Source organism: Calonectris borealis, unplaced genomic scaffold (assembly GCF_964195595.1).
Source record: "Calonectris borealis unplaced genomic scaffold, bCalBor7.hap1.2 HAP1_SCAFFOLD_33, whole genome shotgun sequence".
Classification (NCBI taxonomy): domain Eukaryota; kingdom Metazoa; phylum Chordata; class Aves; order Procellariiformes; family Procellariidae; genus Calonectris; species Calonectris borealis.
Genome location: NW_027441449.1, coordinates 605,900 through 629,390, shown reverse-complemented (window position 1 = coordinate 629,390; position 23,491 = coordinate 605,900).

Here is a 23,491-nt window from a genome sequence, read left to right as displayed (position 1 = left end):
GAATAAAACCAGGGCCTGAGGAATAAAACCAGAACATGAGGAACAAAACCAGAGCCCGTGAAAGAAAACCAGAGCCCCAGGAACAAAACCAGAGCTCGAAGAACAAAACTAGAGCTCAAGGAACAAAACCAGAGCCCAAGGAACACAACCAGAGCTAGAGGAACAAAAACAGAACCCGAGGAACAAATCCAGGGCGTGAAGAAGAAAACGAGAGCTCGAGGAAGAAATCCGGAGCCCGAGGAATAAAACCAGAGCCTGAGGAAGAAAACCAGAGCCCGAGGAAAAAAAAAAGAGCTCAAGGAACAAAACCAGAACCCGAGGAACAAAACGAGAGTCCGAGGAAGAAAACGAGAGCCCGAGGAACAAAACCAGTGCCCAAGGAACAAAACCAGAGCTCGAGGAACAAAACCAGATCCTGAGGAAGAAAACCAGAGCCCGAGGAACAAAACCAGAACCCAAGGACAAAAAGGAGGACCTGAAGAACAAAAAGAGGGCCATAGGAAGAAAACCAGAGCCCGTGGAATAAAACCAGGGCCCGAGGAACCAAACCAGAAACCGAGGAACAAAACCAGAGCCCGAGGAACAAAACCAGAGCCCGAGGCAAAAAACCAGGGCGCGAGGAACCAAGCCAGAGCCCGAGGAACAAAACCAGACCTCCAGGAACAAAACCAGAGCCTGAGGAAGAAAACAAGAGCCCGAGGAACAAAACAAGAGCCCGAGGAAAAAACCAGGACCCGAGGAACCAAGCCAGAGCCCGAGAAAGAAAACCATAGCCCAAGGAACAAAACCAGCCCTCGAGGAACAAAACCAGAGCTCGAGGAACAAAACCAGAGCCCGTGGAAATAAAGCAGAGCCCGAGGAACAAAACGAAACCCCGAGGAATAAAACCAGGGCCTGAGGAATAAAACCAGAACATGAGGAACAAAACCAGAGCCCGTGAAAGAAAACCAGAGCCCCAGGAACAAAACCAGAGCTCGAAGAACAAAACCAGAGCCCAAGGAACACAACCAGGGCCCGAGAAACAAATCTAGCGCCTGAAGAAAAAAACGAGAGATCGAGGAAGAAATCCAGAGCTCGAGGAACAAAACCACATCCCGAGGCAAAAAACCAGGGCGCGAGGAACCAAGCCAGAGCCCGAGGAACAAAACCAGAGCCCGAGGAACAAAACCAGAGCCTGAGGAACAAAAAACAAGAGCCTGAGGAACAAAAATAGAGCCCGAGGAAAAAACCAGGACCCGAGGAACCAAGCCAGAGCCCGAGAAAGAAAACCATAGCCCAAGGAACAAAACCAGCCCTCGAGGAACAAAACCAGAGCTCGAGGAACAAAACCAGAGCCCGTGGAAATAAAGCAGAGCCCGAGGAACAAAACGAAACCCCGAGGAATAAAACCAGGGCCTGAGGAATAAAACCAGAGCCTGAGGAACAAAACCAGAGCCCGTGAAAGAAAACCAGAGCCGCAGGAACAAAACCAGAGCTCGAAGAACAAAACTAGAGCTCAAGGAACAAAACCAGAGCCCAAGGAACACAACCAGAGCTCGAGGAACAAAACCAGAGCCCGAGGAACACAACCACAGCCCGAGGAACAAAAACAGAACCCGAGGAACAAATCCAGGGCGTGAAGAAGAAAACGAGAGCTCGAGGAAGAAATCCGGAGCCCGAGCAACAAAACCAGAGCCTGAGGAAGAAAACCAGAGCCCGAGGAAAAAAAACAGAGCTCAAGGAACAAAACCAGAACCCGAGGAACAAAACGAGAGGCCGAGGAAGAAAACGAGAGCCCGAGGAACAAAACCAGTGCCCAAGGAACAAAACCAGAGCTCGAGGAACAAAACCAGATCCTGAGGAAGAAAACCAGAGCCCGAGGAACAAAACCAGAACCCAAGGACAAAAAGGAGGACCTGAAGAACAAAAAGAGGGCCATAGGAAGAAAACCAGAGCCCGTGGAATAAAACCAGGGCCCGAGGAACCAAACCAGAAACCGAGGAACAAAACCAGAGGCCGAGGAACAAAACCAGAGCCCGAGGCAAAAAACCAGGGCGCGAGGAAACAAGCCAGAGCCCGAGGAACAAAACCAGACCTCCATGAACAAAACCAGAGCCTGAGGAAGAAAACAAGAGCCCGAGGAACAAAAATAGAGCCCGAGGAAAAAACCAGGACCCGAGGAACCAAGCCAGAGCCCGAGAAAGAAAACCATAGCCCAAGGAACAAAATCAGCCCTCGAGGAACAAAACCAGAGCTCGAGGAACAAAACCAGAGCCCGTGGAAATAAAGCAGAGCCCGAGGAACAAAACAAAACCCCGAGGAATAAAACCAGGGCCTGAGGAATAAAACCAGAACATGAGGAACAAAACCAGAGCCCGTGAAAGAAAACCAGAGCCCCAGGAACAAAACCAGAGCTCGAAGAACAAAACTAGAGCTCAAGGAACAAAACCAGAGCCCAAGGAACACAACCAGAGCTCGAGGAACAAAACCAGAGCCCGAGGAACACAACCACAGCCCGAGGAACAAAAACAGAACCCGAGGAAAAAATCCAGGGCGTGAAGAAGAAAACGAGAGCTCGAGGAAGAAATCCGGAGCCCGAGGAATAAAACCAGAGCCTGAGGAAGAAAACCAGAGCCCGAGGAAAAAAAACAGAGCTCAAGGAACAAAACCAGAACCCGAGGAACAAAACGAGAGTCCGAGGAAGAAAACGAGAGCCCGAGGAACAAAACCAGTGCCCAAGGAACAAAACCAGAGCTCGAGGAACAAAACCAGATCCTGAGGAAGAAAACCAGAGCCCGAGGAACAAAACCAGAACCCAAGGACAAAAAGGAGGACCTGAAGAACAAAAAGAGGGCCATAGGAAGAAAACCAGAGCCCGTGGAATAAAACCAGGGCCCGAGGAACCAAACCAGAAACCGAGGAACAAAACCAGAGCCCAAGGAACAAAACCACATCCCGAGGCAAAAAAACAGGGCGCGAGGAACCAAGCCAGAGCCCGAGGAACAAAACCAGAGCCCGAGGAACAAAACCAGAGCCTGAGGAAGAAAACAAGAGCCCGAGGAACAAAAATAGAGCCCGAGGAAAAAACCAGGACCCGAGGAACCAAGCCAGAGCCCGAGAAAGAAAACCATAGCCCAAGGAACAAAACCAGCCCTCGAGGAACAAAACCAGAGCTCGAGGAACAAAACCAGAGCCCGTGGAAATAAAGCAGAGCCCGAGGAACAAAACGAAACCCCGAGGAATAAAACCAGGGCCTGAGGAATAAAACCAGAGCCTGAGGAACAAAACCAGAGCCCGTGAAAGAAAACCAGAGCCCCAGGAACAAAACCAGAGCTCGAAGAACAAAACTAGAGCTCAAGGAACAAAACCAGAGCCCAAGGAACACAACCAGAGCTCGAGGAACAAAACCAGAGCCCGAGGAACACAACCACAGCCCGAGGAACAAAAACAGAACCCGAGGAACAAATCCAGGGCGTGAAGAAGAAAACGAGAGCTCGAGGAAGAAATCCGGAGCCCGAGGAATAAAACCAGAGCCTGAGGAAGAAAACCAGAGCCCGAGGAAAAAAAACAGAGTTCAAGGAACAAAACCAGATCCTGAGGAAGAAAACCAGAGCCCGAGGAACAAAACCAGAACCCAAGGACAAAAAGGAGGACCTGAAGAACAACACGAGGGCCATAGGAAGAAAACCAGAGCCCGTGGAATAAAACCAGGGCCCGAGGAACCAAACCAGAAACCGAGGAACAAAACCAGAGCCCGAGGAACAAAACCAGAGCCCGAGGCAAAAAACCAGGGCGCGAGGAACCAAGCCAGAGCCCGAGGAACAAAACCAGAGCCCGAGGAACAAAACCAGAGCCTGAGGAAGAAAACAAGAGCCCGAGGAACAAAAATAGAGCCCGAGGAAAAAACCAGGACCCGAGGAACCAAGCCAGAGCCCGAGAAAGAAAACCATAGCCCAAGGAACAAAACCAGCCCTCGAGGAACAAAACCAGAGCTCGAGGAACAAAACCAGAGCCCGTGGAAATAAAGCAGAGCCCGAGGAACAAAACGAGAGCCCGAGGAATAAAACCAGGGCCTGAGGAATAAAACCAGAACATGAGGAACAAAACCAGAGCCCGTGAAAGAAAACCAGAGCCGCAGAAACAAAACCAGAGCTCGAAGAACAAAACTAGAGCTCAAGGAACAAAACCAGAGCCCAAGGAACACAACCAGAGCTCGAGGAACAAAACCAGAGCCCGAGGAACACAACCACAGCCCGAGGAACAAAAACAGAACCCGAGGAACAAATCCAGGGCGTGAAGAAGAAAACGAGAGCTCGAGGAAGAAATCCGGAGCCCGAGCAACAAAACCAGAGCCTGAGGAAGAAAACCAGAGCCCGAGGAAAAAAAAAAGAGCTCAAGGAACAAAACCAGAACCCGAGGAACAAAACGAGAGTCCGAGGAAGAAAACGAGAGCCCGAGGAACAAAACCAGTGCCCAAGGAACAAAACCAGAGCTCGAGGAACAAAACCAGATCCTGAGGAAGAAAACCAGAGCCCGAGGAACAAAACCAGAACCCAAGGACAAAAAGGAGGACCTGAAGAACAACACGAGGGCCATAGGAAGAAAACCAGAGCCCGTGGAATAAAACCAGGGCCCGAGGAACCAAACCAGAAACCGAGGAACAAAACCAGAGCCCGAGGAACAAAACCAGAGCCCGAGGCAAAAAACCAGGGCGCGAGGAACCAAGCCAGAGCCCGAGGAACAAAACCAGACCTCCATGAACAAAACCAGAGCCTGAGGAAGAAAACAAGAGCCCGAGGAACAAAAATAGAGCCCGAGGAAAAAACCAGGACCCGAGGAACCAAGCCAGAGCCCGAGAAAGAAAACCATAGCCCAAGGAACAAAACCAGCCCTCGAGGAACAAAACCAGAGCTCGAGGAACAAAACCAGAGCCCGTGGAAATAAAGCAGAGCCCGAGGAACAAAACAAAACCCCGAGGAATAAAACCAGGGCCTGAGGAATAAAACCAGAGCCTGAGGAACAAAACCAGAGCCCGTGAAAGAAAACCAGAGCCGCAGGAACAAAACCAGAGCTCGAAGAACAAAACTAGAGCTCAAGGAACAAAACCAGAGCCCAAGGAACACAACCAGAGCTCGAGGAACAAAACCAGAGCCCGAGGAACACAACCACAGCCCGAGGAACAAAAACAGAACCCGAGGAACAAATCCAGGGCGTGAAGAAGAAAACGAGAGCTCGAGGAAGAAATCCGGAGCCCGAGGAATAAAACCAGAGCCTGAGGAAGAAAACCAGAGCCCGAGGAAAAAAAACAGAGCTCAATGAACAAAACCAGAACCCGAGGAACAAAACGAGAGTCCGAGGAAGAAAACGAGAGCCCGAGGAACAAAACCAGTGCCCAAGGAACAAAACCAGAGCTCGAGGAACAAAACCAGATCCTGAGGAAGAAAACCAGAGCCCGAGGAACAAAACCAGAACCCAAGGACAAAAAGGAGGACCTGAAGAACAAAAAGAGGGCCATAGGAAGAAAACCAGAGCCCGTGGAATAAAACCAGGGCCCGAGGAACCATACCAGAAACCGAGGAACAAAACCAGAGCCCGAGGAACAAAACCAGAGCCCGAGGCAAAAAACCAGGGCCCGAGGAACCAAGCCAGAGCCCGAGGAACAAAACCAGACCTCCATGAACAAAACCAGAGCCTGAGGAAGAAAACAAGAGCCCGAGGAACAAAACAAGAGCCCGAGGAAAAAACCAGGACCTGAGGAACCAAGCCAGAGCCCGAGAAAGAAAACCATAGCCCAAGGAACAAAACCAGCCCTCGAGGAACAAAACCAGAGCTCGAGGAACAAAACCAGAGCCCGTGGAAATAAAGCAGAGCCCGAGGAACAAAACAAAACCCCGAGGAATAAAACCAGAACATGAGGAACAAAACCAGAACATGAGGAACAAAACCAGAGCCCGTGAAAGAAAACCAGAGCCCCAGGAACACAACCAGAGCTCGAAGACCAAAACCAGAGCCCAAGGAACACAACCAGGGCCCGAGAAACAAATCTAGGGCCTGAAGAAAAAAACGAGAGATCGAGGAAGAAATCCAGAGCTCGAGGAACAAAACCAGATCCTGAGGAAGAAAACCAGAGCCCGAGGAACAAAACCAGAACCCAAGGATAAAAAAGGAGGACCTGAAGAACAAAAAGAGGGCCATAGGAAGAAAATCAGAGCCCGTGGAATAAAACCAGGGCCCGAGGAACCAAACCAGAAACCGAGGAACAAAACCAGAGCCCGAGGAACAAAACCAGAGCCCGAGGCAAAAAACCAGGGTGCGAGGAACCAAGCAAGAGCCCGAGGAACAAAAATAGAGCCCGAGGAAAAAACCAGGACCCAAGGAACTAAGCCAGAGCCCGAGAAAGAAAACCATAGCCCAAGGAACAAAACCAGCCCTCGAGAAAAAAAACCAGAGCTCGAGGAACAAAACCAGAGCCCGTGGAAATAAAGCAGAGCCCGAGGAACAAAACAAAACCCCGAGGAATAAAACCAGGGCCTGAGGAATAAAACCAGAACATGAGGAACAAAACCAGAGCCCGTGAAAGAAAACCAGAGCCGCAGGAACAAAACCAGAGCTCGAAGAACAAAACTAGAGCTCAAGGAACAAAACCAGAGCCCAAGGAACACAACCACAGCCCGAGGAACAAAAACAGAACCCGAGGAACAAATCCAGGGCGTGAAGAAGAAAACGAGAGCTCGAGGAAGAAATCCGGAGCCCGAGGAATAAAACCAGAGCCTGAGGAAGAAAACCAGAGCCCGAGGAAAAAAAACAGAGCTCAAGGAACAAAACCAGAACCCGAGGAACAAAACGAGAGTCCGAGGAAGAAAACGAGAGCCCGAGGAACAAAACCAGTGCCCAAGGAACAAAACCAGAGCTCGAGGAACAAAACCAGATCCTGAGGAAGAAAACCAGAGCCCGAGGAACAAAACCAGAACCCAAGGACAAAAAGGAGGACCTGAAGAACAACACGAGGGCCATAGGAAGAAAACCAGAGCCCGTGGAATAAAACCAGGGCCCGAGGAACCAAACCAGAAACCGAGGAACAAAACCAGAGCCCGAGGAACAAAACCAGAGCCCGAGGCAAAAAACCAGGGCGCGAGGAACCAAGCCAGAGCCCGAGGAACAAAACCAGAGCCCGAGGAACAAAACCAGAGCCTGAGGAAGAAAACAAGAGCCCGAGGAACAAAAATAGAGCCCGAGGAAAAAACCAGGACCCGAGGAACCAAGCCAGAGCCCGAGAAAGAAAACCATAGCCCAAGGAACAAAACCAGCCCTCGAGGAACAAAACCAGAGCTCGAGGAACAAAACCAGAGCCCGTGGAAATAAAGCAGAGCCCGAGGAACAAAACGAAACCCCGAGGAATAAAACCAGGGCCTGAGGAATAAAACCAGAGCCTGAGGAACAAAACCAGAGCCCGTGAAAGAAAACCAGAGCCGCAGGAACAAAACCAGAGCTCGAAGAACAAAACTAGAGCTCAAGGAACAAAACCAGAGCCCAAGGAACACAACCAGAGCTCGAGGAACAAAACCAGAGCCCGAGGAACACAACCACAGCCCGAGGAACAAAACCAGAGCCCGAGGAACAAAACCAGAGCCCGAGGCAAAAAACCAGGGCCCGAGGAACCAAGCCAGACCCGAGGAACAAAACCAGACCTCCATGAACAAAACCAGAGCCTGAGGAAGAAAACAAGAGCCCGAGGAACAAAAATAGAGCCCGAGGAAAAAACCAGGACCCGAGGAACCAAGCCAGAGCCCGAGAAAGAAAACCATAGCCCAAGGAACAAAACCAGCCCTCGAGGAACAAAACCAGAGCTCGAGGAACAAAACCAGAGCCCGTGGAAATAAAGCAGAGCCCGAGGAACAAAACGAATCCCCGAGGAATAAAACCAGGGCCTGAGGAATAAAACCAGAACATGAGGAACAAAACCAGAGCCCGTGAAAGAAAACCAGAGCCCCAGGAACAAAACCAGAGCTCGAAGAACAAAACCAGAGCCCAAGGAACACAACCAGGGCCCGAGAAACAAATCTAGGGCCTGAAGAAAAAAACGAGAGATCGAGGAAGAAATCCAGAGCTCGAGGAACAAAACCAGATCCTGAGGAAGAAAACCAGAGCCCGAGGAACAAAACCAGAACCCAAGGATAAAAAAGGAGGACCTGAAGAACAAAAAGAGGGCCATAGGAAGAAAATCAGAGCCCGTGGAATAAAACCAGGGCCCGAGGAACCAAACCAGAAACCGAGGAACAAAACCAGAGCCCGAGGAACAAAACCAGAGCCCGAGGCAAAAAACCAGGGCGCGAGGAACCAAGCCAGAGCCCGAGGAACAAAAATAGAGCCCGAGGAAAAAACCAGGACCCAAGGAACTAAGCCAGAGCCCGAGAAAGAAAACCATAGCCCAAGGAACAAAACCAGCCCTCGAGAAACAAAACCAGAGCTCGAGGAACAAAACCAGAGCCCGTGGAAATAAAGCAGAGCCCGAGGAACAAAACAAAACCCCGAGGAATAAAACCGGGGCCTGAGGAATAAAACCAGAACATGAGGAACAAAACCAGAGCCCGTGAAAGAAAACCAGAGCCCCAGGAACAAAACCAGAGCTCGAAGAACAAAACTAGAGCTCAAGGAACAAAACCAGAGCCCAAGGAACACAACCAGAGCTAGAGGAACAAAAACAGAACCCGAGGAACAAATCCAGGGCGTGAAGAAGAAAACGAGAGCTCGAGGAAGAAATCCGGAGCCCGAGGAATAAAACCAGAGCCTGAGGAAGAAAACCAGAGCCCGAGGAAAAAAAACAGAGCTCAAGGAACAAAACCAGAACCCGAGGAACAAAACGAGAGGCCGAGGAAGAAAACGAGAGCCCGAGGAACAAAACCAGTGCCCAAGGAACAAAACCAGAGCTCGAGGAACAAAACCAGATCCTGAGGAAGAAAACCAGAGCCCGAGGAACAAAACCAGAACCCAAGGACAAAAAGGAGGACCTGAAGAACAAAAAGAGGGCCATAGGAAGAAAACCAGAGCCCGTGGAATAAAACCAGGGCCCGAGGAACCAAACCAGAAACCGAGGAACAAAACCAGAGCCCGAGGAACAAAACCAGAGCCCGAGGCAAAAAACCAGGGCGCGAGGAACCAAGCCAGAGCCCGAGGAACAAAACCAGAGCCCGAGGAACAAAACCAGAGCCTGAGGAAGAAAACAAGAGCCCGAGGAACAAAAATAGAGCCCGAGGAAAAAACCAGGACCCGAGGAACCAAGCCAGAGCCCGAGAAAGAAAACCATAGCCCAAGGAACAAAACCAGCCCTCGAGGAACAAAACCAGAGCTCGAGGAACAAAACCAGAGCCCGTGGAAATAAAGCAGAGCCCGAGGAACAAAACGAAACCCCGAGGAATAAAACCAGGGCCTGAGGAATAAAACCAGAGCCTGAGGAACAAAACCAGAGCCCGTGAAAGAAAACCAGAGCCCCAGGAACAAAACCAGAGCTCGAAGAACAAAACTAGAGCTCAAGGAACAAAACCAGAGCCCAAGGAACACAACCAGAGCTCGAGGAACAAAACCAGAGCCCGAGGAACACAACCACAGCCCGAGGAACAAAAACAGAACCCGAGGAACAAATCCAGGGCGTGAAGAAGAAAACGAGAGCTCGAGGAAGAAATCCGGAGCCCGAGGAATAAAACCAGAGCCTGAGGAAGAAAACCAGAGCCCGAGGAAAAAAAACAGAGCTCAAGGAACAAAACCAGATCCTGAGGAAGAAAACCAGAGCCCGAGGAACAAAACCAGAACCCAAGGACAAAAAGGAGGACCTGAAGAACAAAAAGAGGGCCATAGGAAGAAAACCAGAGCCCGTGGAACAAAACCAGAGCCCGAGGAACACAACCACAGCCCGAGGAACAAAACCAGAGCCCGAGGAACAAAACCAGAGCCCGAGGCAAAAAACCAGAGCCCGAGGAACCAAGCCAGACCCGAGGAACAAAACCAGACCTCCATGAACAAAACCAGAGCCTGAGGAAGAAAACAAGAGCCCGAGGAACAAAAATAGAGCCCGAGGAAAAAACCAGGACCCGAGGAACCAAGCCAGAGCCCGAGAAAGAAAACCATAGCCCAAGGAACAAAACCAGCCCTCGAGGAACAAAACCAGAGCTCGAGGAACAAAACCAGAGCCCGTGGAAATAAAGCAGAGCCCGAGGAACAAAACGAAACCCCGAGGAATAAAACCAGGGCCTGAGGAATAAAACCAGAGCCTGAGGAACAAAACCAGAGCCCGTGAAAGAAAACCAGAGCCGCAGGAACAAAACCAGAGCTCGAAGAACAAAACTAGAGCTCAAGGAACAAAACCAGAGCCCAAGGAACACAACCAGAGCTCGAGGAACAAAACCAGAGCCCGAGGAACACAACCACAGCCCGAGGAACAAAAACAGAACCCGAGGAACAAATCCAGGGCGTGAAGAAGAAAACGAGAGCTCGAGGAAGAAATCCGGAGCCCGAGGAATAAAACCAGAGCCTGAGGAAGAAAACCAGAGCCCGAGGAAAAAAAACAGAGCTCAAGGAACAAAACCAGATCCTGAGGAAGAAAACCAGAGCCCGAGGAACAAAACCAGAACCCAAAGACAAAAAGGAGGACCTGAAGAACAAAAAGAGGGCCATAGGAAGAAAACCAGAGCCCGTGGAATAAAACCAGGGCCCGAGGAACCAAACCAGAAACCGAGGAACAAAACCAGAGCCCGAGGAACAAAACCAGAGCCCGAGGCAAAAAACCAGGGCGCGAGGAACCAAGCCAGAGCCCGAGGAACAAAACCAGACCTCCATGAACAAAACCAGAGCCTGAGGAAGAAAACAAGAGCCCGAGGAACAAAAATAGAGCCCGAGGAAAAAACCAGGACCCGAGGAACCAAGCCAGAGCCCGAGAAAGAAAACCATAGCCCAAGGAACAAAACCAGCCCTCGAGGAACAAAACCAGAGCTCGAGGAACAAAACCAGAGCCCGTGGAAATAAAGCAGAGCCCGAGGAACAAAACGAAACCCCGAGGAATAAAACCAGGGCCTGAGGAATAAAACCAGAGCCTGAGGAACAAAACCAGAGCCCGTGAAAGAAAACCAGAGCCGCAGGAACAAAACCAGAGCTCGAAGAACAAAACTAGAGCTCAAGGAACAAAACCAGAGCCCAAGGAACACAACCAGAGCTCGAGGAACAAAACCAGAGCCCGAGGAACACAACCACAGCCCGAGGAACAAAAACAGAACCCGAGGAACAAATCCAGGGCGTGAAGAAGAAAACGAGAGCTCGAGGAAGAAATCCGGAGCCCGAGGAATAAAACCAGAGCCTGAGGAAGAAAACCAGAGCCCGAGGAAAAAAAACAGAGCTCAAGGAACAAAACCAGATCCTGAGGAAGAAAACCAGAGCCCGAGGAACAAAACCAGAACCCAAGGACAAAAAGGAGGACCTGAAGAACAAAAAGAGGGCCATAGGAAGAAAACCAGAGCCCGTGGAACAAAATCAGAGCCCGAGGAACACAACCACAGCCCGAGGAACAAAACCAGAGCCCGAGGAACAAAACCAGAGCCCGAGGCAAAAAACCAGGGCCCGAGGAACCAAGCCAGACCCGAGGAACAAAACCAGACCTCCATGAACAAAACCAGAGCCTGAGGAAGAAAACAAGAGCCCGAGGAACAAAAATAGAGCCCGAGGAAAAAACCAGGACCCGAGGAACCAAGCCAGAGCCCGAGAAAGAAAACCATAGCCCAAGGAACAAAACCAGCCCTCGAGGAACAAAACCAGAGCTCGAGGAACAAAACCAGAGCCCGTGGAAATAAAGCAGAGCCCGAGGAACAAAACAAAACCCCGAGGAATAAAACCAGGGCCTGAGGAATAAAACCAGAGCCTGAGGAACAAAACCAGAGCCCGTGAAAGAAAACCAGAGCCGCAGGAACAAAACCAGAGCTCGAAGAACAAAACTAGAGCTCAAGGAACAAAACCAGAGCCCAAGGAACACAACCAGAGCTCGAGGAACAAAACCAGAGCCCGAGGAACACAACCACAGCCCGAGGAACAAAAACAGAACCCGAGGAACAAATCCAGGGCGTGAAGAAGAAAACGAGAGCTCGAGGAAGAAATCCGGAGCCCGAGGAATAAAACCAGAGCCTGAGGAAGAAAACCAGAGCCCGAGGAAAAAAAACAGAGCTCAAGGAACAAAACCAGATCCTGAGGAAGAAAACCAGAGCCCGAGGAACAAAACCAGAACCCAAGGACAAAAAGGAGGACCTGAAGAACAAAAAGAGGGCCATAGGAAGAAAACCAGAGCCCGTGGAATAAAACCAGGGCCCGAGGAACCAAACCAGAAACCGAGGAACAAAACCAGAGCCCGAGGAACAAAACCAGAGCCCGAGGCAAAAAACCAGGGCGCGAGGAACCAAGCCAGAGCCCGAGGAACAAAACCAGACCTCCATGAACAAAACCAGAGCCTGAGGAAGAAAACAAGAGCCCGAGGAACAAAAATAGAGCCCGAGGAAAAAACCAGGACCCGAGGAACCAAGCCAGAGCCCGAGAAAGAAAACCATAGCCCAAGGAACAAAACCAGCCCTCGAGGAACAAAACCAGAGCTCGAGGAACAAAACCAGAGCCCGTGGAAATAAAGCAGAGCCCGAGGAACAAAACGAAACCCCGAGGAATAAAACCAGGGCCTGAGGAATAAAACCAGAACATGAGGAACAAAACCAGAGCCCGTGAAAGAAAACCAGAGCCCCAGGAACAAAACCAGAGCTCGAAGAACAAAACTAGAGCTCAAGGAACAAAACCAGAGCCCAAGGAACACAACCAGAGCTCGAGGAACAAAACCAGAGCCCGAGGAACACAACCACAGCCCGAGGAACAAAACCAGAGCCCGAGGAACAAAACCAGAGCCCGAGGCAAAAAACCAGGGCCCGAGGAACCAAGCCAGACCCGAGGAACAAAACCAGACCTCCATGAACAAAACCAGAGCCTGAGGAAGAAAACAAGAGCCCGAGGAACAAAAATAGAGCCCGAGGAAAAAACCAGGACCCGAGGAACCAAGCCAGAGCCCGAGAAAGAAAACCATAGCCCAAGGAACAAAACCAGCCCTCGAGGAACAAAACCAGAGCTCGAGGAACAAAACCAGAGCCCGTGGAAATAAAGCAGAGCCCGAGGAACAAAACGAATCCCCGAGGAATAAAACCAGGGCCTGAGGAATAAAACCAGAACATGAGGAACAAAACCAGAGCCCGTGAAAGAAAACCAGAGCCCCAGGAACAAAACCAGAGCTCGAAGAACAAAACCAGAGCCCAAGGAACACAACCAGGGCCCGAGAAACAAATCTAGGGCCTGAAGAAAAAAACGAGAGATCGAGGAAGAAATCCAGAGCTCGAGGAACAAAACCAGATCCTGAGGAAGAAAACCAGAGCCCAAGGAACAAAACCAGAACCCAAGGATAAAAAAGGAGGACCTGAAGAACAAAAAGAGGGCCATAGGAAGAAAATCAGAGCCCGTGGAATAAAACCAGGGCCCGAGGAACCAAACCAGAAACCGAGGAACAAAACCAGAGCCCGAGGAACAAAACCAGAGCCCGAGGCAAAAAACCAGGGCGCGAGGAACCAAGCCAGAGCCCGAGGAACAAAAATAGAGCCCGAGGAAAAAACCAGGACCCAAGGAACTAAGCCAGAGCCCGAGAAAGAAAACCATAGCCCAAGGAACAAAACCAGCCCTCGAGAAACAAAACCAGAGCTCGAGGAACAAAACCAGAGCCCGTGGAAATAAAGCAGAGCCCGAGGAACAAAACAAAACCCCGAGGAATAAAACCAGGGCCTGAGGAATAAAACCAGAACATGAGGAACAAAACCAGAGCCCGTGAAAGAAAACCAGAGCCCCAGGAACAAAACCAGAGCTCGAAGAACAAAACTAGAGCTCAAGGAACAAAACCAGAGCCCAAGGAACACAACCAGAGCTAGAGGAACAAAAACAGAACCCGAGGAACAAATCCAGGGCGTGAAGAAGAAAACGAGAGCTCGAGGAAGAAATCCGGAGCCCGAGGAATAAAACCAGAGCCTGAGGAAGAAAACCAGAGCCCGAGGAAAAAAAACAGAGCTCAAGGAACAAAACCAGAACCCGAGGAACAAAACGAGAGGCCGAGGAAGAAAACGAGAGCCCGAGGAACAAAACCAGTGCCCAAGGAACAAAACCAGAGCTCGAGGAACAAAACCAGATCCTGAGGAAGAAAACCAGAGCCCGAGGAACAAAACCAGAACCCAAGGACAAAAAGGAGGACCTGAAGAACAAAAAGAGGGCCATAGGAAGAAAACCAGAGCCCGTGGAATAAAACCAGGGCCCGAGGAACCAAACCAGAAACCGAGGAACAAAACCAGAGCCCGAGGAACAAAACCAGAGCCCGAGGCAAAAAACCAGGGCGCGAGGAACCAAGCCAGAGCCCGAGGAACAAAACCAGAGCCCGAGGAACAAAACCAGAGCCTGAGGAAGAAAACAAGAGCCCGAGGAACAAAAATAGAGCCCGAGGAAAAAACCAGGACCCGAGGAACCAAGCCAGAGCCCGAGAAAGAAAACCATAGCCCAAGGAACAAAACCAGCCCTCGAGGAACAAAACCAGAGCTCGAGGAACAAAACCAGAGCCCGTGGAAATAAAGCAGAGCCCGAGGAACAAAACGAAACCCCGAGGAATAAAACCAGGGCCTGAGGAATAAAACCAGAGCCTGAGGAAGAAAACCAGAGCGCGTGAAAGAAAACCAGAGCCGCAGGAACAAAACCAGAGCTCGAAGAACAAAACTAGAGCTCAAGGAACAAAACCAGAGCCCAAGGAACACAACCAGAGCTCGAGGAACAAAACCAGAGCCCGAGGAACACAACCACAGCCCGAGGAACAAAAACAGAACCCGAGGAACAAATCCAGGGCGTGAAGAAGAAAACGAGAGCTCGAGGAAGAAATCCGGAGCCCGAGGAATAAAACCAGAGCCTGAGGAAGAAAACCAGAGCCCGAGGAACAAAACCAGAACCCAAGGACAAAAAGGAGGACCTGAAGAACAAAAAGAGGGCCATAGGAAGAAAACCAGAGCCCGTGGAATAAAACCAGGGCCCGAGGAACCAAACCAGAAACCGAGGAACAAAACCAGAGCCCGAGGAACAAAACCAGAGCCCGAGGCAAAAAACCAGGGCGCGAGGAACCAAGCCAGAGCCCGAGGAACAAAACCAGACCTCCATGAACAAAACCAGAGCCTGAGGAAGAAAACAAGAGCCCGAGGAACAAAAATAGAGCCCGAGGAAAAAACCAGGACCCGAGGAACCAAGCCAGAGCCCGAGAAAGAAAACCAGAGCCCAAGGAACAAAACCAGCCCTCGAGGAACAAAACCAGAGCTCGAGGAACAAAACCAGAGCCCGTGGAAATAAAGCAGAGCCCGAGGAACAAAACGAAACCCCGAGGAATAAAACCAGGGCCTGAGGAATAAAACCAGAACATGAGGAACAAAACCAGAGCCCGTGAAAGAAAACCAGAGCCCCAGGAACAAAACCAGAGCTCGAAGAACAAAACTAGAGCTCAAGGAACAAAACCAGAGCCCAAGGAACACAACCAGAGCTCGAGGAACAAAACCAGAGCCCGAGGAACACAACCACAGCCCGAGGAACAAAAACAGAACCCGAGGAACAAATCCAGGGCGTGAAGAAGAAAACGAGAGCTCGAGGAAGAAATCCGGAGCCCGAGGAATAAAACCAGAGCCTGAGGAAGAAAACCAGAGCCCGAGGAAAAAAAACAGAGCTCAAGGAACAAAACCAGAACCCGAGGAACAAAACGAGAGTCCGAGGAAGAAAACGAGAGCCCGAGGAACAAAACCAGTGCCCAAGGAACAAAACCAGAGCTCGAGGAACAAAACCAGATCCTGAGGAAGAAAACCAGAGCCCGAGGAACAAAACCAGAACCCAAGGACAAAAAGGAGGACCTGAAGAACAAAAAGAGGGCCATAGGAAGAAAACCAGAGCCCGTGGAATAAAACCAGGGCCCGAGGAACCAAACCAGAAACCGAGGAACAAAACCAGAGCCCGAGGAACAAAACCACATCCCGAGGCAAAAAACCAGGGCGCGAGGAACCAAGCCAGAGCCCGAGGAACAAAACCAGAGCCCGAGGAACAAAACCAGAGCCTGAGGAAGAAAACAAGAGCCCGAGGAACAAAAATAGAGCCCGAGGAAAAAACCAGGACCCGAGGAACCAAGCCAGAGCCCGAGAAAGAAAACCAGAGCCCAAGGAACAAAACCAGCCCTCGAGGAACAAAACCAGAGCTCGAGGAACAAAACCAGAGCCCGTGGAAATAAAGCAGAGCCCGAGGAACAAAACGAAACCCCGAGGAATAAAACCAGGGCCTGAGGAATAAAACCAGAGCCTGAGGAACAAAACCAGAGCCCGTGAAAGAAAACCAGAGCCGCAGGAACAAAACCAGAGCTCGAAGAACAAAACTAGAGCTCAAGGAACAAAACCAGAGCCCAAGGAACACAACCAGAGCTCGAGGAACAAAACCAGAGCCCGAGGAACACAACCACAGCCCGAGGAACAAAAACAGAACCCGAGGAACAAATCCAGGGCGTGAAGAAGAAAACGAGAGCTCGAGGAAGAAATCCGGAGCCCGAGGAATAAAACCAGAGCCTGAGGAAGAAAACCAGAGCCCGAGGAAAAAAAACAGAGCTCAAGGAACAAAACCAGATCCTGAGGAAGAAAACCAGAGCCCGAGGAACAAAACCAGAACCCAAGGACAAAAAGGAGGACCTGAAGAACAAAAAGAGGGCCATAGGAAGAAAACCAGAGCCCGTGGAATAAAACCAGGGCCCGAGGAACCAAACCAGAAACCGAGGAACAAAACCAGAGCCCGAGGAACAAAACCAGAGCCCGAGGCAAAAAACCAGGGCGCGAGGAACCAAGCCAGAGCCCGAGGAACAAAACCAGACCTCCATGAACAAAACCAGAGCCTGAGGAAGAAAACAAGAGCCCGAGGAACAAAAATAGAGCCCGAGGAAAAAACCAGGACCCGAGGAACCAAGCCAGAGCCCGAGAAAGAAAGCCATAGCCCAAGGAACAAAACCAGCCCTCGAGGAACAAAACCAGAGCTCGAGGAACAAAACCAGAGCCCGTGGAAATAAAGCAGAGCCCGAGGAACAAAACGAAACCCCGAGGAATAAAACCAGGGCCTGAGGAATAAAACCAGAACATGAGGAACAAAACCAGAGCCCGTGAAAGAAAACCAGAGCCCCAGGAACAAAACCAGAGCTCGAAGAACAAAACTAGAGCTCAAGGAACAAAACCAGAGCCCAAGGAACACAACCAGAGCTCGAGGAACAAAACCAGAGCCCGAGGAACACAACCACAGCCCGAGGAACAAAAACAGAACCCGAGGAACAAATCCAGGGCGTGAAGAAGAAAACGAGAGCTCGAGGAAGAAATCCGGAGCCCGAGGAATAAAACCAGAGCCTGAGGAAGAAAACCAGAGCCCGAGGAAAAAAAACAGAGCTCAAGGAACAAAACCAGAACCCGAGGAACAAAACGAGAGTCCGAGGAAGAAAACGAGAGCCCGAGGAACAAAACCAGTGCCCAAGGAACAAAACCAGAGCTCGAGGAACAAAACCAGATCCTGAGGAAGAAAACCAGAGCCCGAGGAACAAAAGCAGAACCCAAGGACAAAAAGGAGGACCTAAAGAACAAAAAGAGGGCCATAGGAAGAAAACCAGAGCCCGTGGAATAAAACCAGGGCCCGAGGAACCAAACCAGAAACCGAGGAACAAAACCAGAGCCCGAGGAACAAAACCAGAGCCCGAGGCAAAAAACCAGGGCGCGAGGAACCAAGCCAGAGCCCGAGGAACAAAACCAGACCTCCATGAACAAAACCAGAGCCTGAGGAAGAAAACAAGAGCCCGAGGAACAAAAATAGAGCCCGAGGAAAAAACCAGGACCCGAGGAACCAAGCCAGAGCCCGAGAAAGAAAACCATAGCCCAAGGAACAAAACCAGCCCTCGAGGAACAAAACCAGAGCTCGAGGAACAAAACCAGAGCCCGTGGAAATAAAGCAGAGCCCGAGGAACAAAACGAAACCCCGAGGAATAAAACCAGGGCCTGAGGAATAAAACCAGAACATGAGGAACAAAACCAGAGCCCGTGAAAGAAAACCAGAGCCCCAGGAACAAAACCAGAGCTCGAAGAACAAAACCAGAGCTCGAGGAACAAAACCAGAGCCCGAGGAACACAACCACAGCCCGAGGAACAAAAACAGAACCCGAGGAACAAATCCAGGGCGTGAAGAAGAAAACGAGAGCTCGAGGAAGAAATCCGGAGCCCGAGGAATAAAACCAGAGCCTGAGGAAGAAAACCAGAGCCCGAGGAAAAAAAACAGAGCTCAAGGAACAAAACCAGAACCCGAGGAACAAAACGAGAGTCCGAGGAAGAAAACGAGAGCCCGAGGAACAAAACCAGTGCCCAAGGAACAAAACCAGAGCTCGAGGAACAAAACCAGATCCTGAGGAAGAAAACCAGAGCCCGAGGAACAAAAGCAGAACCCAAGGACAAAAAGGAGGACCTGAAGAACAAAAAGAGGGCCATAGGAAGAAAACCAGAGCCCGTGGAATAAAACCAGGGCCCGAGGAACCAAACCAGAAACCGAGGAACAAAACCAGAGCCCGAGGCAAAAAACCAGAGCCCGAGGCAAAAAACCAGGGCCCGAGGAACCAAGCCAGAGCCCGAGGAACAAAACCAGAGCCCGAGGAACAAAACCAGAGCCTGAGGAAGAAAACAAGAGCCCGAGGAACAAAAATAGAGCCCGAGGAAAAAACCAGGACCCGAGGAACCAAGCCAGAGCCCGAGAAAGAAAACCATAGCCCAAGGAACAAAACCAGCCCTCGAGGAACAAAACCAGAGCTCGAGGAACAAAACCAGAGCCCGTGGAAATAAAGCAGAGCCCGAGGAACAAAACAAAACCCCGAGGAATAAAACCAGGGCCTGAGGAATAAAACCAGAACATGAGGAACAAAACCAGAGCCCGTGAAAGAAAACCAGAGCCGCAGGAACAAAACCAGAGCTCGAAGAACAAAACTAGAGCTCAAGGAACAAAACCAGAGCCCAAGGAACACAACCAGAGCTCGAGGAACAAAACCAGAGCCCGAGGAACACAACCACAGCCCGAGGAACAAAAACAGAACCCGAGGAACAAATCCAGGGCGTGAAGAAGAAAACGAGAGCTCGAGGAAGAAATCCGGAGCCCGAGCAACAAAACCAGAGCCTGAGGAAGAAAACCAGAGCCCGAGGAAAAAAAAAAGAGCTCAAGGAACAAAACCAGAACCCGAGGAACAAAACGAGAGTCCGAGGAAGAAAACGAGAGCCCGAGGAACAAAACCAGTGCCCAAGGAACAAAACCAGAGCTCGAGGAACAAAACCAGATCCTGAGGAAGAAAACCAGAGCCCGAGGAACAAAACCAGAACCCAAGGACAAAAAGGAGGACCTGAAGAACAAAAAGAGGGCCATAGGAAGAAAACCAGAGCCCGTGGAATAAAACCAGGGCCCGAGGAACCAAACCAGAAACCGAGGAACAAAACCAGAGCCCGAGGAACAAAACCAGAGCCCGAGGCAAAAAACCAGGGCGCGAGGAACCAAGCCAGAGCCCGAGGAACAAAACCAGACCTCCATGAACAAAACCAGAGCCTGAGGAAGAAAACAAGAGCCCGAGGAACAAAAATAGAGCCCGAGGAAAAAACCAGGACCCGAGGAACCAAGCCAGAGCCCGAGAAAGAAAACCATAGCCCAAGGAACAAAACCAGCCCTCGAGGAACAAAACCAGAGCTCGAGGAACAAAACCAGAGCCCGTGGAAATAAAGCAGAGCCCGAGGAACAAAACAAAACCCCGAGGAATAAAACCAGGGCCTGAGGAATCAAACCAGAGCCTGAGGAACAAAACCAGAGCCCGTAAAAGAAAACCAGAGCCGCAGGAACAAAACCAGAGCTCGAAGAACAAAACTAGAGCTCAAGGAACAAAACCAGAGCCCAAGGAACACAACCAGAGCTCGAGGAACAAAACCAGAGCCCGAGGAACACAACCACAGCCCGAGGAACAAAAACAGAACCCGAGGAACAAATCCAGGGCGTGAAGAAGAAAACGAGAGCTCGAGGAAGAAATCCGGAGCCCGAGGAATAAAACCAGAGCCTGAGGAAGAAAACCAGAGCCCGAGGAAAAAAAACAGAGCTCAAGGAACAAAACCAGAACCCGAGGAACAAAACGAGAGTCCGAGGAAGAAAACGAGAGCCCGAGGAACAAAACCAGTGCCCAAGGAACAAAACCAGAGCTCGAGGAACAAAACCAGATCCTGAGGAAGAAAACCAGAGCCCGAGGAACAAAACCAGAACCCAAGGACAAAAAGGAGGACCTGAAGAACAAAAAGAGGGCCATAGGAAGAAAACCAGAGCCCGTGGAATAAAACCAGGGCCCGAGGAACCAAACCAGAAACCGAGGAACAAAACCAGAGCCCGAGGAACAAAACCACATCCCGAGGCAAAAAACCAGGGCGCGAGGAACCAAGCCAGAGCCCGAGGAACAAAACCAGAGCCCGAGGAACAAAACCAGAGCCTGAGGAAGAAAACAAGAGCCCGAGGAACAAAAATAGAGCCCGAGGAAAAAACCAGGACCCGAGGAACCAAGCCAGAGCCCGAGAAAGAAAACCATAGCCCAAGGAACAAAACCAGCCCTCGAGGAACAAAACCAGAGCTCGAGGAACAAAACCAGAGCCCGTGGAAATAAAGCAGAGCCCGAGGAACAAAACGAAACCCCGAGGAATAAAACCAGGGCCTGAGGAATAAAACCAGAGCCTGAGGAACAAAACCAGAGCCCGTGAAAGAAAACCAGAGCCGCAGGAACAAAACCAGAGCTCGAAGAACAAAACTAGAGCTCAAGGAACAAAACCAGAGCCCAAGGAACACAACCAGAGCTCGAGGAACAAAACCAGAGCCCGAGGAACACAACCACAGCCCGAGGAACAAAAACAGAACCCGAGGAACAAATCCAGGGCGTGAAGAAGAAAACGAGAGCTCGAGGAAGAAATCCGGAGCCCGAGGAATAAAACCAGAGCCTGAGGAAGAAAACCAGAGCCCGAGGAAAAAAAACAGAGCTCAAGGAACAAAACCAGATCCTGAGGAAGAAAACCAGAGCCCGAGGAACAAAACCAGAACCCAAGGACAAAAAGGAGGACCTGAAGAACAAAAAGAGGGCCATAGGAAGAAAACCAGAGCCCGTGGAATAAAACCAGGGCCCGAGGAACCAAACCAGAAACCGAGGAACAAAACCAGAGCCCGAGGAACAAAACCAGAGCCCGAGGCAAAAAACCAGGGCCCGAGGAACCAAGCCAGAGCCCGAGGAACAAACCCAGACCTCCATGAACAAAACCAGAGCCTGAGGAAGAAAACAAGAGCCCGAGGAACAAAAATAGAGCCCGAGGAAAAAACCAGGACCCGAGGAACCAAGCCAGAGCCCGAGAAAGAAAACCAGAGCCCAAGGAACAAAACCAGCCCTCGAGGAACAAAACCAGAGCTCGAGGAACAAAACCAGAGCCCGTGGAAATAAAGCAGAGCCCGAGGAACAAAACGAAACCCCGAGGAATAAAACCAGGGCCTGAGGAATAAAACCAGAACATGAGGAACAAAACCAGAGCCCGTGAAAGAAAACCAGAGCCCCAGGAACAAAACCAGAGCTCGAAGAACAAAACTAGAGCTCAAGGAACAAAACCAGAGCCCAAGGAACACAACCAGAGCTCGAGGAACAAAACCAGAGCCTGAGGAACACAACCACAGCCCGAGGAACAAAAACAGAACCCGAGGAACAAATCCAGGGCGTGAAGAAGAAAACGAGAGCTCGAGGAAGAAATCCGGAGCCCGAGGAATAAAACCAGAGCCTGAGGAAGAAAACCAGAGCCCGAGGAAAAAAAACAGAGCTCAAGGAACAAAACCAGAACCCGAGGAACAAAACGAGAGTCCGAGGAAGAAAACGAGAGCCCGAGGAACAAAACCAGTGCCCAAGGAACAAAACCAGAGCTCGAGGAACAAAACCAGATCCTGAGGAAGAAAACCAGAGCCCGAGGAACAAAAGCAGAACCCAAGGACAAAAAGGAGGACCTAAAGAACAAAAAGAGGGCCATAGGAAGAAAACCAGAGCCCGTGGAATAAAACCAGGGCCCGAGGAACCAAACCAGAAACCGAGGAACAAAACCAGAGCCCGAGGAACAAAACCAGAGCCCGAGGCAAAAAACCAGGGCGCGAGGAACCAAGCCAGAGCCCGAGGAACAAAACCAGACCTCCATGAACAAAACCAGAGCCTGAGGAAGAAAACAAGAGCCCGAGGAACAAAAATAGAGCCCGAGGAAAAAACCAGGACCCGAGGAACCAAGCCAGAGCCCGAGAAAGAAAACCAGAGCCCAAGGAACAAAACCAGCCCTCGAGGAACAAAACCAGAGCTCGAGGAACAAAACCAGAGCCCGTGGAAATAAAGCAGAGCCCGAGGAACAAAACGAAACCCCGAGGAATAAAACCAGGGCCTGAGGAATAAAACCAGAACATGAGGAACAAAACCAGAGCCCGTGAAAGAAAACCAGAGCCCCAGGAACAAAACCAGAGCTCGAAGAACAAAACTAGAGCTCAAGGAACAAAACCAGAGCCCAAGGAACACAACCAGAGCTCGAGGAACAAAACCAGAGCCCGAGGAACACAACCACAGCCCGAGGAACAAAAACAGAACCCGAGGAACAAATCCAGGGCGTGAAGAAGAAAACGAGAGCTCGAGGAAGAAATCCGGAGCCCGAGGAATAAAACCAGAGCCTGAGGAAGAAAACCAGAGCCCGAGGAAAAAAAACAGAGCTCAAGGAACAAAACCAGAACCCGAGGAACAAAACGAGAGTCCGAGGAAGAAAACGAGAGCCCGAGGAACAAAACCAGTGCCCAAGGAACAAAACCAGAGCTCGAGGAACAAAACCAGATCCTGAGGAAGAAAACCAGAGCCCGAGGAACAAAACCAGAACCCAAGGACAAAAAGGAGGACCTGAAGAACAAAAAGAGGGCCATAGGAAGAAAACCAGAGCCCGTGGAATAAAACCAGGGCCCGAGGAACCAAACCAGAAACCGAGGAACAAAACCAGAGCCCGAGGCAAAAAACCAGAGCCCGAGGCAAAAAAACAGGGCGCGAGGAACCAAGCCAGAGCCCGAGGAACAAAACCAGAGCCCGAGGAACAAAACCAGAGCCTGAGGAAGAAAACAAGAGCCCGAGGAACAAAAATAGAGCCCGAGGAAAAAACCAGGACCCGAGGAACCAAGCCAGAGCCCGAGAAAGAAAACCATAGCCCAAGGAACAAAACCAGCCCTCGAGGAACAAAACCAGAGCTCGAGGAACAAAACCAGAGCCCGTGGAAATAAAGCAGAGCCCGAGGAACAAAACGAGAGCCCGAGGAATAAAACCAGGGCCTGA